The sequence below is a fragment of the Eptesicus fuscus genome, chromosome 4, assembly GCF_027574615.1.
Source record: "Eptesicus fuscus isolate TK198812 chromosome 4, DD_ASM_mEF_20220401, whole genome shotgun sequence".
Taxonomy (NCBI): domain Eukaryota; kingdom Metazoa; phylum Chordata; class Mammalia; order Chiroptera; family Vespertilionidae; genus Eptesicus; species Eptesicus fuscus.
Window position 1 is genome coordinate 95,085,770 of NC_072476.1, and position 16,242 is coordinate 95,102,011.

A 16,242-nucleotide genomic window follows, 5' to 3' on the forward strand; every position below is an offset into this window, starting at 1 on the left:
GAAGTAGAGATTCGGCTAAGAATCTGATTACATCATGATTTCAGTCTTTTTTTTTCATTTTCTTTGCTATTCAAATGTTTTACTAACTTGTGAGTAAATAGGAACATAGCATGAATAAATTCTGTCAAAAAATAAAAGACATGATACACAAAAAGCTATTTTTAGTAATTATGATAATTGCATAATTTTGTATAAAATTTTATTTTGATAAATGAAACTATTTTAATATTATATATATGATAACACATCTTGGAGTTTAGAGATAGCAGTACATATGAAAATTGTTGATCAGACATTTTAAAGGTAAATAATTAAAATTCAAATTGTAAATAAATTTCCTTATACTCACAAGAAACATCATGTGAACTGAACATTTACAAAACAAAGAAAATAAAACTTTCATCACAAGATCATTGATTAAAAATAACATGCATTTTTCGTTGGAAAATTTTATTCATGGTTCTTGAACCATTAATGAGGGAGGTGATTGATATTTATTAGTTAAGCTCTAGAAGTAGGTGAACTTATAAACCCACAGTTTATAATCCTTTAATGTAGTTTTTATTGCCATAAGTGAATCAGACTATATAAAAATCAGGGGAGGTCTTTTTGACTTGGTAATTGAAAATCATTGATTGAGTCAGGTATATTTCAGCAAATAGTGGTTTTATGGGTGATATTTCACTATTCATTGCCATTTAACTAAGAGAAAAACTCCTCTTTACCTTCAGAAAACCTTCCTTTGCTGACATTATCTATAATAAATATACATTTTGACTAAGATTTAATAAGAATGTCTATTTTTACTCTGCCAAAGCATGTAAAAATAATTGTAAGTTTTCAAGATAATTTCTTTGGAGAATTATATTCTGTATAATCATGTTAAGCTTGTTAAACATATCTTTTAGCCCTTTCCTTTCAAAATCATAAAGACAGTTTGTAATGCAAAACAAAAAAGTAAAATAGATAGAAAGATGAGAGAGACTGAGAGAGAGAGAGAGAGAGAGAGAGAGAGAGAGAGGTGATAGATTCACATACATATACACACATAAATACAGTTTGCTTTCTAAGAATTTATACTCTTTTTTTGGCACAAATACATCATAATAATTACTTACTAATTACATTTAGCTTCCTTCAAATTTCTTTACATAGTTCCAACCATCAAATGCAACTCCAAAGATAAAGGACTTCATTACCAGTGGTTTACAAGACAATCAGATCTCATTTCTTCTGGTCTTCCTAGAGTGGTTCTGAAATACTAGCACAATTGCAACATCTTTGACATGAGAATTACATGGAGAGAAGACAATTTTTAAAGTCCCCATATGTAGATGGTGTTCCCCCAAAATGTATTAACACTTTAACAGCTGATAGCTCAATTGTTGTTTCTTTTCTTTTTTTTTTTTTTTTCCCAGATAGATTTAACCCATTGAAATTAATAATTATTCAAAGTATGTATACATTTTTGGGGAACATCCTGTATATGCATATGCAAATTTTGTTTTCATGTAATTAAGACGAATCACCTAATAATCAAACATCATCAGTAAGACTATCTGATATACTTATATCAAAAAAGTAAAAGATAAAGTATTCCCATAGGCAACTCTGGTTAGACAGGCCTACTAATCTATGGAAATACTATGCTATATTTATTAAAATAACTATAAAACAAATTTTGTATCAATGGTTATAGAAATCACTAAATACTTATTAGCTGATCCAGAAGAATGATTTGATATTTTGTGCCCTTGTCCTCATCAATAAATTCAAAATAATGTACAAATATTCTGCCCTGTCACTTCATCAGAACATTTTTAGTTGAAAATTAGATAATTTAAGTTACAAAATGTGTATACTACTTTGAAATACTATAAAAATGTTTCATCTTCTTTGTTTGGGAAGAATATTCCTGCAAAGTTGGTTATATTATCTGGTCATCCTGACACATAATAATATATGAAAACAATCGAGCACTGCTGTATTTTGCTTATGATTTTGCTGTGTTTTTCTAGGCAGTGGCTAAGTGCTTTCTACATGTTCTTTTATTTAATCATTACAATAGTTTAATTATAACCTATATGGTTATATGAGAACTTATGACCCACCCTATATAATAAAGAAGTAATATGCAAATTGACCATCACTCCAACACACAAGATGGCCGCCCCCATGTGGTCAAAGATGGCCACCCCCATGTGGACACAAGATGGCCGGCAGGGGAGGGCAGTTGTGGGTGATCAGGCCAGCAGGGGAGGGAAGTTGGGAGGGACCAGGCCTGCAAGGGAGGGCAGTTGGGGGTGATCATGCCTTCAGGGAGGGCAGTTGGAGGGGACCAGGTCTGCAGGGGAGGGCAGTTGGTGGCGACCAGGCCAACAGGGGAGGACAGTTAGGGGTGACTAGGCCTGCAAGGGAAGGCAGTTAGGAGGGACAGGGCCTGCAGGGGAGGAAAGTTGGGGGCTACCAGGCCAGCAAGAAAGGGCAGTTAGAGGTGACCAGGCTGGCAAGGGAGAGAAGTTAGGGGTGACTGGGCCAGCAAGGGAGGGCAGTTGGGAGTGACCAGGCCTGTAGGGGAGGACAGTTCGGGGCGACCAGGCCTTCAGGGGAGGGCAGTTGGGGGCAACCAGGCCAGCAGGGGAGGGCAGTTAGGGACAATCGGACCAACAGGGGAGCAATTAGGCATCTATCAGGCTGGCAGGGGAGTGGTTAGGGGGTAATCAGGCTGGCAGGCAGAAAGTGGTTAGGGGCAATCAGGCAGGCAGGCAGCTGAGTGGTTGGGAGTCAGCTGTCCTAGATTGTGAGAGGGATATCCAACTGCCTGTTTAGGCCCAAGTGGGATCGGGCCTAAAAGAGCAGTCGGACATCCCTGGAGGGGTCCCAGATTGGAGAGGGTGTAGGTTGGGCTAAGGGCCATACCCCCCCCCCTGTGCACAAATTTTGTGCACCAGGCCTCTAGTGTTTTCTAAAAGAGGAAACTGAGTTGAAAAGGATTTGGACTCCATCAGTCTGCTGCAGAACTCATGTTTTTAATTGATACACTATTTCCAATGTGGCCTTGATTACTAGTGTGGATTAGAAAAAAAAGAAAACATCATCTTTATTAAATACCATTATTGTTATATATCAAATTATAGTTATTTATATTATAGTCATTTGTAAGCTTTTTCTTTCACATGTTATAAATAGTTCTGTAGCAATAGCTTATTATGATCTTAAGTGAGGAACAATAAAGCTTTTCCTTTAACGTAAATTCCTACATGCCATTACAAGAATATTGCAGGGAGCCCTGGCTAGTGTGACTCAGTTGGTTGGAGAATCATTCCATACACTGAAAGGTTGTGGGTTTGATTCCTGATCAGGGCACATACCCATGTTGTGGGTTCAGTCCCTGGTTGGGGCACTTACAGGAGGCAATAGATCTCTCACATCTCTCACATTAATTTTTATCTCTCTCCCTCTCCCTTCCTCTCTCTCTCTAAAAAAAAAAAAAAAATGCATTTGACCAATGTTTCCTAAATACAAATTACTGAAGCATCGTTATTACACCCAGGGACTTCTCACTTATTTCTACCAGGGCCTACATGATTGGTTAGCCAGAAAAGAATTTAAATATTAATTAGAAAACATCCTACACCCTAACACTTCATTCTCTTAAAAATTACCTGAAATAATTCAGATTGAACTAACTTAAATATGTAATATTTAAGAAAAAAATCATGCTATTTAACCTATAAGCATATTAGTTTTGGAACTGTTTTCTATACTTCTTTGTATTCTGGGCACTTATTGAATTATTTTGGTTACTTCTAATTTGTTAGAATTTTTTAAACATGCATAATGCCATGGGATTGTATAGGCTATATTTAATATCTGTTGAAATGTAGATATTAGACTGTCTCTGTTTTTCTTTTTCAGTATATTTTTATTGCGTTCAGAGAGGAAGGGAGAGGGAGAGAGAGATAGAAATATCGATGATGAGAGAGAATCATTGATTGGCTTCCTCTTGCATGCCCCCTACTGGGGATTGAGCTTGCAACCTGAGCATGTGACCTTGATTGGAATTGAACCCGGGACCCTTTAGTCCACAGGCTGATGCTCTATCCACCGAGCCAAACCAGCTAGGGCTATCTTTGTTTTTTATTAATTGGGTTTGATGGAAGGGCTGCACTGGCAAATCTGAGTATAATAAATATACTATAGAGAAATTAGATATCACAAGAACCAGAATATATAGTAATTTTATTGTTCATTTTATTTACAGAGAGAAGCTAGGTTAGTCCACTGGAGGCCAATTAATCTAGTGTGAATGAATATACTACACTGACCACTACTTATCACATCACACTGTGCCCTGTACTTAACAGCCTCCAAAGGCCAGAGCAATCTTTTCAGCCTGCTGTGAAGCAGAGAAGGCATGAATGCAAAGCTTTAAAGGAGGGCAGGCACCTACACAACACAAGGTGGATGGGTACAGACAGTGAGTTCATCATCTTCACCTAAACAGTGGTGCCTGAGTTACAGACAAGCTATAGAGACTTTTATAAGTGTTGATACTTAAGAACCTGGACCACAAGGTGATTATGCGAAATAGCATGCCTGGCACGTGGAAGGTATTCTGAATTATGTATATACACACATACTTAGAGGTACTTGGGAAACATGATAGTATATAATAAAGGCTTGCTAATATAGTTGGGATGGCAGGACACTCTTAAAAGATTTAGGGAGTAGCACAAAGGTTTTAGAATCAGCAGGAAGGACATCAGAAAGAATGAAGGGAAAAGACTTGTACATTTCGGTAAGAAAAGTTCAGAGTTAGAAATGCATTTCTAATTGGAATTAAAACAAAACAATGCAAACCACTAGAACTACAGTTTAAAATATTGCCAGTGCTGAGGCCAACAAAACAAATAGCTCACCATTCTAAATTCTCTAGGGGGAATATGCAAACCAGAGAAAAGTGCAGGAATTGTGAGGTTTCCAATTTGAATATTTGCTTTGGAGGGGTAAAACACGTCTATTTTGAACAAAACTGAAAAACAGAAATGCACCTTTTTTAAAGCAGATGACAATTATATTGAGCACTTAATATGTGATATGTACTGTCTAAATGTTTTCATGAATTAACTCATGTAATTGAAGATTAATTGAATAAAATATGTATTATTGGTGTTTCCATTTTACAGTTAAGGAACGTTAGGCAAGGAAATGGTGGAATCCAGGTGTGAATATAGGCAACTGGCCTAGAGCTCCATACTCTCCCTCAATCATACCATATGGACAAAGTATTTTTATTTTTTGCAAGTTAATATACAAATGTAGCTAAGAGAGAATCCCAAAGGCTACCGCATGCAACTAATGACCAAAAAGTTGAGTTAAAATAAAAAAGAGTTGAATTGTTTAAAATATTAAAGGATAGTCAGATAGTTTGAGTTAGGTGTACCATGACCCAGCCTCTAACTTGAAAATTAGCCTCAGAGCTTGAAAAATGGTTCATCCAGTGACCTTGCTAAAGTCCCTACAAAGAAGAGATTAGAAATAAAACATAAATATTTTTATAATAAAAACTTGAGTAAACAAAATTCTGTTACAAGGCAAAGAAAAAATTGAGAAATTGAAAATCAGTTGGGATCTCAAATGGCATACAAAGAAGTAAGTTTAAAAAGAGCTCCATTCATGTATAGTGTTCTTCTGCTTCTGAATTAATTGGGAATATGTAAAAACCCCACTTGATACACCTCAATTATACATAGGTATGAAATATTTTAAGTTGCACTAACAGTTGATGCTCTCTTTAATTAATTTCTTTTTGAATTATTTCGGAAAGAAAGTACCAGTGTTAGATAACCAAACTCTTGCCTTGTGAGCTGATGCAATAACTTTGATAAATGGTGTTTGAATCAGTAGAAAGACATTTATATGCTCTCTCAAAATCTAAGAGTGAACAGCATTAAAATAAGCAGTGAAAGGTGCTAAATCAACAAAAGCTATATGATTTCTGGGTTTATTTTAATAGAAAAAGCCTCTAAATAACTAAATCAATGCCTCATTTATTCTCCCTTCCTTGCCATTATTTGCCATAGCAATTCCCTTCTTAGTTCAATTCTGTTCCACACCCCTGTCTGATTAGCCTCTTGTTCACTAATATAACTCATTCTTCAAATTTGAAATACTGTATACAAAGAATCCTCAAATATTTCCAGGGACCCAGATATTTATATTCAGTCTGCAATACATTCATTGTTGCAATATTTTTTTCTACTCACTTCATAGTCTGCCTTAGGTGTCTAGTTCTGTTTCTGCCTGATCCCTCTACTAAGAAACAAAATGAAAAGTTATTGAATGGCAAAGGAGCAGCTGAAGAAAGAACTTGGTATGAGAATTAGAAAGCAGCCACTTCCTAATTCCAGAATCCTGATTCTCTCACAAAATACAAGCATTCATAGCTACATTAACAAAACAAAACACATACACAAGGACCAAAACAAACAAACAAAAAACAATGGATTCCTACTCATCCCACATGAATGTAGAAACAACATTAAAAATGCAAAGCTACAATAGGGCAGTGTTTATGTACTATATTATTTCCAGTTAGCAGACAGAGCAGGATATAGCTTGACAAAGGAAGGGCCACATTGATAAATGAGTGGCAGAAAGGGGCCATGGATGGGCAGTTTAAATCAATAACTGAAGAAATTTAAAAAATATTCAAACTTTCTTAAATTGTTTTTTTTTAAATATATATATATTTTTTAAATAACTAATTTAAGAAAGTTTGAATATTAATAACTATATATATATATATATATATATATATATATATACACATACACACACACACATATACAGTTATTAATTGCAGAGAGGAAGGGAGCAGGAGAGAAAAATAGAAACATCAATAATGAGAGAGAATCATTGATTGGCTGCCTCCTGAAAGCCCATGACTGGGCATCAAGCCGACAACCCAGGCATGTGCCCTGACCTGGAATGGAACCTGTGACCTCCTGGTTCCACTGAGCCACACAAGCTGGGCTTAAATTAGTTTATTTTTTCTTTAGATGTCTACTTTACTCACTATCACTAAATTAACCTATATTGTGCTAAAAAGTTTTTAAAACCTGGTTGAGGAAAATTCAATGTAGTCAAGCTGTTTTTGTACTTTTTGATGAAACTTGATTTAACCTTGCCAAGGTTTAATTACTTATATAGGAGTAATTAAGCTAATTCTGTCCTTCCGATAGTCATATATATAGAAGAAAAAAATAATGTTAAGTTCAGTCAAAATAATACTTTATTGTTTTATACTCATTAAGACTTGATACATTGCTTTTTGTCTCACTCTTCCTTTATATAAAATAAAAACTAGAAGCCTGTTACACGAAGATTCGTGCAATAGACCTTCATTCACCTGGCTGCCTGCACCAGTTTTCCGCCGGCACCGGGGACCCAGGCCTTGGCTCTGGCCACCGCCTTCTGCCTTCTTTCAGGGTCTGGGCTTGGCCCCGGGTGGCAGTGGCACAGGGCGGACAGCGCCCGCCCCGTGCCACCAGCAGCGATGGGAGTGGCGGCAGGCCCCAGTGCCTCCCGCTGGCCCTGGTTCCCTCAGCCGCTCAGCAACCAGAGCGGTGGCAGGCCCCAGCGCCTCCTGCCAGCCCCGGTTGCCCCGGCGCCTCCCGCCGTCCCAGGTTGCCCTGGCGCCTCCCGCCCACCCCAGTTCCCGCAGCGATGGGGGGCGGGGCAGCATGTGGGGGCTGCCATCTTTACTGGGTTAATTTGCATAGCACCCTGATTGGCTGTGGGCATAGTGAAGGTAAGGTCAATTAGCATATTACTGTTTTATTAGGTAGGATGTTCAGTCCTGATTGATAGATTTTAGTATATGATGCAAGGAATGAAGACTGAATAGAGAACAATTAATTGTAGTTCATGGCACTTTCTTCGTTACGTTGGGCAAGGATGAGCTTATAACATCCAGCTCTTCTTTATAACTATCATTATCCTGATTCACCAAATCTTTCTACTGAACACCATGTGTGCAACTACCTATCAGTCTTTTTTTACATTGATAGCTCGTAACCTTATAATAGTCAATATAATCATGAATTAACACCTCTTCACTGATCTTTTTCTTATACTTCTAATCTTGTAAATGGTCACCATACTGACCCAAGTCCTTAAGCCAAATGACTGACTGCCATTTGAATACCTCCTTTCCCTCACAACCCACTTTCAGTGTTCTTATCCTTAAAAAGGTACTCCAGCATGCCTCACATATCCTTTTCTTCATTTCATATCTTCTGGTAAGTGTATATATGTGGCTGCCACATTTTGCATTATGATATCACTGAATTCAATTCATTTTGTATACTTCTTAGGTGATATCATACTTGATTTAGCAACTGCATTTGTCAACCAAATCAGCTTTTCTTAGTTAACCAGGATGATTTTCTTCCTTTCTCAACAATCACTGGTTATGTGTTGCTTCCACCTTTTCTTCCAAATTCTCTGGCATGTGGCAGTGTTCACAGTGTTTGAACCTTTTCCACAAATTATTCATTTGCTAATATCATCCAGCTTAAAGGTTTTAAATATTGTCTTAATGATGACCACATTCTCTTGCTACTCTGAACTGTTCCTCTAAACTCCAACATACCAGTACCATCTGCCAACTGAACATCTCTGCCTGGGTGTCTAGTATGCATATCACAGAGCATGTTCAAAATCAAATTGCTGTAATCCAACCACCTCCCCAAAAACAGTTCTCACAGTCTTCTAGATCTCAGCCCCAAAATGTTGGTCCATACTCTATTTCTTTTTTTCTTTCATAGCTCATATCTATTCCATCAGTAAGCACTACCTTCAAGATATACCCAGTGTTTTACCACATCTGCTCATTTCCATTTTAACTAACTTTATTTTAATTATCTCTTAAGCTATCTCCTTAATTTCTCCCTTGTTCCACCGTTTGCTCCCAAAACAGCAGCCAAAGCAATTATGTTAGACTAGAAGCCTGATGCACGAAGATTCATGCTAGAATGGGCTTTCCTTTCCCTGGCTGCCAGCACCATCTTTCCACTCTGGCCCAGCCTCTTTCTACTCAGGCCCAGGAGCCGCCTCTTTCCACTCTGGGAGCTGCCTCTTTCTGCTCCGGCCCCACCTTCCCACGCTGCTCAAAGGCCCTGAGAGACTGGGGGTGGGGCAGAACGCCTGCGTCGTCGCCATGGCGACGATGCAAGCATCCCACCCCCATCACTCAGCGCCTGTATATGCAAATCAACTGCCATCTTTGTTGGGTTAATTTGCATATCACTCCTGATTGGCTGGTGGCATAGTGGAGGTACGGTCAATTTACATGTTTGTCTATTATTAGGTAAGATTATATCAGATCATGTCACTCCTTTGCTCAAAAGCCTAGCAATGACTTCCTGTCCCATGTGTGGCTAAAGTAAAAAGCATTACAATACCGTAATGTACATGCAGTAAATGATCTGGCCCAGCATGTCATTCTGGTATCATCTCCTCTTCTTGTTCTTGTTGTTTTAGAGATGCTGAACTCACAGATTTTTCTCAAAGAAGCTAGAAAGAATCTACATTAGAGCACTTGTACTTATTACTCTCTCTCTTTATCCTGGATTTTTTTTTCTCACCTCTTTCAAGTCTGTTTATTCGTAGCAGTCAGTGTCATGTTCATAAATATTTAACAAGCATAATTATGTATGCTTGTGTATAAGTACAGGGGTGGGCACAAGTAGGTTTACAGTTATGAGTATGCAAAAGGGAGTTTATTTTTTAACAATATTATTTTTTACTAATTATTGTATTATTTGCCATATGAATAACTGTAAACCTACTTTTGCCAACCCTGTATATATGGTTATTGTAGGTTTTACTGATATAAGATATGTATCGCCCAATTTATAAATAATGATAAAATATGCTTTACTCTTTATTGTAAAGTCTACATAGCTTATTGATTGTTACAGAATGCTTGCATTGATGTTTGCCAAACTCTTGCATCCACAGGCAACCTATTGTTACAATTCAATGAATATTAACAAAATCCTACTACAAATAAATACTTGATTACTATCTTAATCAGCAAAAACGTAATTGGGGCCATTAATGAACAAGTTTAGTTCTGACTTGTGTGTCTGTTGATATTTTTATTTACATTAACATAGATAAAAGAGTTTATACAAACTTCACTTTTTCATCAACTATATGAGCCACTTTTTTTCTGCTAAGTTGAACAATATAGTTTTTATTAGTTATACTCGTATTCTTCAACTTTTTGTATTATTCCCAATGTAATGGCTTATTTACCTTTAATATGCTTTATTTATGCTTTCTCCTTTACTTACTCTGCAAGTCTAGAAAATAAAAAAAAAGTAAATTAAGCCTTGATTTAGTATCATTTGCTGACTTGTACAATAAAAATGCCCCCAATGCCAATGAATTTTAAGTGATAAGATGACACAAGTGACACCACCGAACATGGAGTTGGAAAAATGAGCAATAGCATTCTATAACATTTTATAGAATGTACTCTATAATTTTTTAGAATGCTTTACAGCATTGTATAATATTTCTACCATATGGTAAAATAGACATAAATAGCAACAAGACCATAAATAATAGTAAAATATATTAATTCAATTATAAAGTGATGAGTTTCCAGTGTTTATTATTTTTTTATTATGATGTTGACTTTTTCATTTGTATACTTTAAATTTTAACAATGCCATATTTACAAACCAGCTCTCCAAGTTTTTAATTTTAACAATCAACTCTTTTGAGTTATACTAGGTTATTCCAGCACTCCGCTACTCCAGTCATAGTTCAAACTATAAGCCCACACCAAATATCCATTCCCCCCCAGCAATTAACATCACCTAATCAACTATATATAATGTAGATACCTTTTGTACTTATCCCCCCTCCCCCCATAATCTATACTGATCTACTTTGTACATTCTGTTATTACCATTTAGCTGCTAAATAAATAGCATACCAGAATTTTAAATAACTGGATCGTTTACACCTAGCAGATGCTAAGAATGTACCCATCGTATGATTATTTCTCACTTGAACCATTCAAGAGTGTGAATCGATAAGGCTTTCACACATGAGAAAACTTTTTTTCTCATAAATGAGTCTTTTTCTATAAAACTTTAATGTTTCCTTGACCTATTTTTGTTCCTGCTACTTTCTGTAATCTGCACCTGTGCTTACTAGTATAAGAGGATTTATAATTCATTTTCCTGTTCACATGATTTCACCATATTGCCTCCCAGTGATACTGGAGTCATAATCTGCACTTGTTAATTATTAATTAATAATGACTTTCTCTGTGAGTTAATGGCAATTAGACATGTAAAACTAAAATTTTTATTTGTCAAAGTTATACAATCAGTATAATATATCCCCCCAAAAGTGTTAAACATATAATTTGTACTATTTTTAAAGTTTCAAGAAAAATAGAGGGAGTGTCATGGTTAAATGATTTTGTTTTCATATTAGACATATTTAAAAGATCAAAGGCAGTAAGAATTCATGAACATTCTTGAAAGCCTTCGAATTACTTTACTACATTCTTCAATTTATTTACAATTCCTTATGTTGTAGTTTGAATATACTACAACTATTCTGACTACATTCTAATTCTTATTCTAAAAATCACAATATTCACTTTAATTCTCCACAAGTACCTTAAGGATTCAATGTTAAATTATGTGCCAAAAGAAATACAACATATGTATATGCAAGCTCTTGAAATTGTAAAGATAATTTTAGGGTTTGGATAAATGAGTTTGCTTCAGTACTGCGTTCATGTTACATGGAACATATGTAATATGTGTATATCATCTACACTAATAAAAGAGAAACATGCAAATTGACCGTCCCTCCGCTACACCCATCAGCCAATCAGGAGCAAGTATGCAAATTAACCCAACAAAGATGGCGGCGGCCATGGAGCTGGAGCGAGCAGGAGGCAAGGAGGGGCTGGGGGCCTGGGTCACTGGAGGGCATGGCCAGCCTGAAAATGGCCCTCAGCCCCTCACCCAGGCTGGCCACACCCCCATGGGTTGAGGGTCTCCACTGGGGGGCATGGCCAGCCTGCAAACATCTATCAGCCCCTCACCCAGGCTGGCCAGGCACCCTAGCGGGAACCCCCACCCTGAAGGGGGTGTGGCCAGCTTGAAAACAGCCCTCAGCCCCTCACCCAGGCTAACCACACACCCCCAGCAGGGACCCTCAACCCATGGGGGTGTGGCCGGCCTGCAAACTACCACAGGCCCCTCACCCAGGCTGCCCCACACCCCAAGGTAACACCCACCCTGATCCAGGACACCCTTCAGAGAAAACCAACTGGCCCCCACCCATTTACCTGGCCTTACTAGTAAAAGGATAATATGCTAATTAGACTGGGAAACCTTCCAGGAGACCTTCCAGAAGTTCTTCTGGACAAAGCCATGGTGGTGGGGCCGAGGTAGAGGTGTTTAGAGGCCAAGAGGGGAGGGCAGTTGTGGGTGATCAGTCCAGGATGGGACGGCAGTTGTGGGTGATCAGGCCAGCGGCGGTGCGAGGGGGACAGTTGGGGGTGAGCAGACCAGCAGGGGTGCCAGTTGGGGGTGAGCAGGACACTAGTGGGGGTCAGTTGGGGGTGATCAGGACAGCTAGGTGGCAGTTGGGTGTGAGCACACTTGCAAGGGGGGCAGTTGGGGGTGATCAGGCTGGTCAGGGGGCAGTTGGGGGCAAGCAGGCCGGCAGGCAGAGTGGTTAGGTGCAATCAGGCAAGCAGGCAGGTGAGCAGTTAGGAGCCAGCAGTCCCATATTGCGAGTGGGATGTCCAACTGCTGGTTTAGGCCCGATCCCTGTAAACTGGCAGTAGGACATCCTTTGAGGGGTCCCAGATTGGAGAGGGTGCAGGCCGGGCTGAGGGACACCCCCCCTCCCTGTGCACAAATTTCATGCAACGGGCCACTAGTGTGTGTGTGTGTGTATAAAATCATTGCCATTTTCAATGAACTGTTTATCATATTATATATATATAATATATATAGCAGATATAATATGATAAAGAGTTCATTGAAAATGGCAATGATTTTTTTAGATCATTAGAGTATAATATAATGCATTATAAAATAAAATCATTTTAAAATCATACTCTAAAAGAAAAATAAAACTTTCTTTTAGAAATCAAGAAATAAGCCCTAGCTGGTTTGGCTAAGTGGATAGAGTGTTGGCCTATGGACTGAAGGGTCCCAGGTTTGATTCCAGTCAAGGGCATATGCCTGGGTTGCAGGCTCAGTTTCTAGTAGGTGGTGCGCAGGGGGCAGCCGATGGATGATTCTCTCTCATTGATGTTTCTATCTCTTTCTCTCTCTCCGTTCCTCTCTGATATCAATATATTTTTTTTTAAATCAGAAAAGCAGATTACCCAATAAGAAAACTGGTATTTCAGGAGGAATTGTCAATTTTCTGTTACTTATGGATTTATGTTGTCAACTATGCAATTACTAATAGAACTGGACAGTCATTGGTATATGTATACATTGATAAAGCAGTGCTTTAAAATTTTAAAAAAATTATATGACTTTAAATACAGAATTTTTCCGTGTATAAAATATCCCCATGTAAAAGATGCCCCCCCACTTTTCCAACCCAAAATTCAGAAATCAATATTTTAAACATAAAACAGAGCACATTTTTATTTAGTAATTACTGTAGGTAATCCTATATAATAAAAAGGTAATATGCAAATTAACCCTCACGCCATCACAAGATGGCTGCGCCCACAATGGAGGTGGGGTTCCCATAACGAGTGATCAGCAGGGACCTGAGGCTGTGTGGTGCTGGGCCGGAGCAGGGGACCTGAGGCTGTGCCCCCGCCCAGCGGGGCTTGACTGGGGACCTCAGGCCGTGCCCCCCACCTGGCAGGGCTTGACGGGGACCTGAGGCCATGCCCCCTGCCCCAGTGCTCAGCTGGGGGACCTCAGGCAGCACCCCGGCACCAGGCTGGGAGACCTCAGCTCATGTCCCCGCCCCAGTGCTGGGCCAGGGGACCTCAGGCTGCGCCCCCTGCCCGGTGGGGCTTGAAAGGGGACCTCAAGGTGCACCCTTTGCCCCAGTGCTGGGCCGGGGACCTCAGGCCATGTCCCCCGCCCTGACGCCAGGCTGGAGGACCTGAGGCTGTGCCCCCTGCCCGGCGCCGGGCCAGAGTACCTGAGGTTGCGCCCTGGCCCAGCCAGGGTGGACAGGGGTGGGGCCAGCTGGGTCTGGATCTCGCCCAATGCGGGTGGTGCCGGCCGGATCTGTGTCTCGTGCGATTTCAAGGCACATGCAGGTGGGCAGGGACTTGACTCTGGGTCCTGCGGTGTGCCCCAGACTCTGACAGGAGGAAGATTTTCATATACAGTTTACTAATTTTCTTTCATCTCTGACACTGCTATTATAGAGAAAGGGCAAATAGCAATATTAAAGTATTTCCTCTAATAAATTTCCTTTTAATGTGCATGAATTTCATGCACCGGGTCACTAGTGTTTACCTAACAGTACTCTGATATTATGCAGCATATCACTTTATTCAGCCTCTGTTGCACCACTGCTCTCTTCTTCATCACTATTAGTTCCAGACATATCAATTTCTTCAACTTCTATTGTATCACTGCTGTCTTCTGAGTCACTGTCTATATATGTGAGATAATCCTTATAAACTTGACATTTTCTGAGCTAACTTTGTTCGTATTCCCATGGCCAACCCCTCTCTCCTCATTAAATTGAAGCACCATTTTGTCTTTCCTGTAAAATCAACCATGTTCATGTCACTTGCAAATATTCTTGCCTGACATTGAATAAGCTTGGTTGACACACATAGCCACTCTGGTGCCACTCCATAATCCAAGTCTTAAGCCTCTGTTCCAAGTTTGCCCATTTTGCTGGTTTTCCTCTTAAGGCCTTCTTCTTTTTTGGCATCTTAAGGAGTTGTTCTTCCTGTTTTCTCCACTGTCTGATCATACACTCAGTGGGAAGAGGTCCACATTGTTTCTCTGCAGCTCCATTTCCATGCTAATTTGCACAGCTGATTACATTCAGTTTGAATTTTGCAGAGTAAGACAATCGCTTACTGGTATTTATCTTTTTATTTTTTTTTGGACATCTTTATAGGCTCAGAATGCTCTGGTCCCTGTTGCATCTGTGCACTCTCCACCTCCACCTCTAATTAAGGCATCAGCTGACATCAATAACAATAAGGGTTGTGATTGGATGAAGCCTGGTTGACAAGGTATGGGCAGCTGTGCACCCATGCGGCTCCCTCCTTGGCTGACTTCCATGTATAAGACACCTCTAGAGTTTCAGTCTAAAGATTTTAGAAAAAAAACAGTGTCTTATACATGTAAAAATACTGTAGTTGTCTCAACAACAGATATTTCAAATGTTTTTGAGATATTTATATTAAGTACCCTTTATTAAATAATAACAACTATATAACCCAGGCTGGATGGCTCAGTCATTTTAGCATCGTCCTATACATTGAAAGGTTGTGGGTTTAATTCCCAATTGAGGCGCTTACAGGAGACAATTAATCAATGTCTCTTTCTCTCTCTTTCTCCCTTCCTCTCTCTCAATCTCTCAGTAAAAATGTATGCTTGAGTGAGGATTATAAAAATCTACATAAAGCATATTTAACCTTTTTAAATTCATTTTAACCATACACAAAACTAAAGAGAAAAAATTAAATTACATAAAAATAAGAAGCAGAATAGTGGAAAAACATGGCAATGCTAAAACAAGGCATAATATATCTATATGATTAACTTAATATTTATTATTTGTTTCTGCATTTTGAATCCATGAATTTTTTATAAACTACGTGAATAGCTATTTGGGGAAAATAATACTTTAGTTCTAGATTTATAGATTTCATTATTATTTTCCAAGAAAATACATTTCTACTTAAATGGAATATTTCTGCAAACATTCAATACCTGGTAAAAATATTTTATTCGTTATTTTTAAAATGAAATTATATTATGAATTCTCTTGATCAAAAAAAGGTCAATTACAATCTTGTTACTTTCCATAGAGTACATATTTCCAGATGATAATACTCTTAATATTTCATTATTTACAGAAGTTGTATTCCATGTGTTCATTACACATCAATTTTATGGAGGTCAGTTTCATATTTCCTCTTTTCTTTACCTTCCAAATACTATTTTTTTACCTGGATTC

The 16,242-nt window shown here is 38.6% G+C and overlaps 1 protein-coding gene across 1 annotated transcript in view; it reads left to right on the forward strand.

Moving 5' to 3' along the window:
* Positions 1-16,242, forward strand: part of CDH18 (cadherin 18) — a 213,568-nt gene that overhangs the window by 104,628 nt on the left and 92,698 nt on the right. The window lies entirely within an intron of this gene.